This window comes from Chanos chanos, chromosome 6, assembly GCF_902362185.1.
Source record: "Chanos chanos chromosome 6, fChaCha1.1, whole genome shotgun sequence".
NCBI classification, from domain to species: domain Eukaryota; kingdom Metazoa; phylum Chordata; class Actinopteri; order Gonorynchiformes; family Chanidae; genus Chanos; species Chanos chanos.
The window spans coordinates 520,001-522,500 of record NC_044500.1 but is presented as its reverse complement, the minus strand read 5'-3'; the positions used below and the strand labels follow the sequence as shown (position 1 = coordinate 522,500).

The following is a 2,500-nucleotide window of genomic DNA, read 5'->3' as shown; positions in this document are numbered from 1 at the left end:
TTTCTCAGTTTTCCAAAGTGTAAATGTTAATTTGACCAAATGAAGTGTGTATTAACATGTTACTCCCATGCTCTGTGTGTGTGTGTGTGTGTGTGTATGTGTTCTCACATCAGTTCATCACTCATTCTCTTTTGGGGTTACTATAGCAGTATATTCATAGACTGAGTTTGCTGTGTCATTTTAGATTAATCTCTCTTATATGTCCACACTGTCTTGCTTTTTCTCTAACCCTAGTTTATCATTTCAATTCTGAGAGACGGCTGTCTTTTCAAAGACGCTTCACCCTCTCAAACCCAACACGACGTTCTCTGAAACACAGTACTGACCTTATTAAACATCTAACAAACACACACCAAAAAAAAACAACAACACAAAGTCAACCACACCCTCACCTCAAAAACACAGAAAAATACAGCAAATGCACACAACACCACAAAACCACAATACACGCAACACCACGAGACCACAATGCATGCAATACCACAGATACACACAACACCACGAAACCACAAATACACACAACACCACGAGACCACAATGCACGCAATACCACGAAACCACAATACACGCAATACCACAAATACACGCAACACCACGAAACCACAAATACACACAACACCACGAGACCACAAATACACACAACACCACGAGACCACAATAGGCCTACAGTCGGCCCAATGTGTCCGCGGGGGACTGGTTCCAGGATCTCCCGCAGATACCAAAATCCGCGGATGCTCAAGTCCCTCATATAAACTGCTGTAGTATTTGCATATGATCTACGCACACACTCACGTATACTTTAAAGCATCTCTGGATTACTTATAATACTAATGCAGTGTAAATGCTATGTAAATAGTTGTTATACTGCATTATTTAGGGAATAATGACAAGAAAAAAAGGACATGTTCGGTACGGACCCATCGCTGGCCGAACTACATAGTGCACGTCAGCAACAACGTAACGTTTTTTTCTTTCAACATTTAATGACCTGAAAGAGGAATATGTAAGGGATAACATACGGTGAGCCGCTTCGCTTCGGGGTCGTGCATCGTCCTGTCGGGGTTTATTTGGCCCTGTCGGGGTCGTGCATCGTCCTGTCGGGGTCGTATATCGCCCTCTCGGGGTCATATATCACCCTGTCGGGGTCGTATATCGCCCTGTCGGGGTTTATTTCGCCCTGTCGGGGTTTATTTCGCCCTGTCGGGGTCGTATATCGTCCTGTCGGGGTGTATTTCGCCATGTCGGGGTCGTATATCGCCATGTCGGGGTTTATTTGGCCCTGTCGGGGTTTATTTCGCCCTGTCGGGGTCGTATATCGCCCTGTCGGGGTTTATTTCGCCCTGTCAGGGTCGTATATCGCCCTGTCGGGGTTTATTTCGCCCTGTCGGGGTCGTATATCGTCCTGTCGGGGTTTATTTCGCCCTGTCGGGGTTTATTTCGCCCTGTCGGGGTCGTATATCGCCCTGTCGGGGTTTATTTCGCCCTGTCTGGGTTTATTTCGCTATAATGACCGGCTCGCTGTACAGTATGCCGCTTAGTGCACAGCTACTCACTAAAGAAATCAATAATTTGACACAAAATATTAGTTTAAAAATGATTTTACTGCTTCCACTTAAAAAAAATGAATAAAAAGTCCATTCGATTCAGCGTCCATAGCAATGGTTTGTTATTCTCCATCGTCCCTGGCGGCATTCTGTTATCTCTGAATAGAATGTCGTAACTGACCAATCAGAATCGAGTATTCAACAACGCCATCTAATAAATAGAATATGTAGTTCTTTTTGGAACTTTCTGGATGTTTTTCTCCGAATATTTTCGATGCGTTTGTTGAAACCGCGGATGCGGAGGGCCACTGTACACACAACACCATGAGACCAGAGAGACACTGCAGGGCAGATTTGGGAACCCTTAGATTTTCTCAATTCACTAAAGTATCAGATTGTAATATTATGATCAATGTATCAGACCTGAACCCGATGACCCGTAGCCTATAGCCCAACAGGGCGAGTGACTGGTCACTGTCACCATGACAACACACCCAGTCTGTCTGTACTGTCACAGACAGTCACATTGAAAGGAAAAACTTGTACATGTGCTAGACAGTGGCTACACTTATGTAATTTTTTTTATGATGTATCTGAATGTATGTATTTAAATTTATTTTTTAATGATGTATCTGAATGTATTTATTGTTCTGCCAAACTGTCAGAATGTGTGTAATATTATTAAAAATGGGTGATTGTATATCAATGAGGAGGAAATACAGAGAAGTAAGCATTTGATGATTAATTCCAGATTTTGTGTTTGGTGTGTTTTCTCTCTGTATTGGTATGAACTGTATATTTTGAAATGTTTTCATTGTGTAATGTGAGATATTTGACTGTTTACTCCACACAATATATGCCTAAAGTATGGTGTCTATTTTTTTTGAAGAAAGAATCTTGTATGTTGTCAGTGTGCAGCTGATGTCTGGTTTGCCTCTGTAATATCAGGCATGTCA

General features: G+C 42.4%; 1 protein-coding gene across 2 annotated transcripts in view; it reads left to right on the top strand.

Moving 5' to 3' along the window:
• The window catches only part of gria4a (glutamate receptor, ionotropic, AMPA 4a), an 84,654-nt gene that overhangs the window by 49,696 nt on the left and 32,458 nt on the right, over window positions 1-2,500 (top strand). The gene's annotated exons all lie outside the window — the stretch shown is intronic.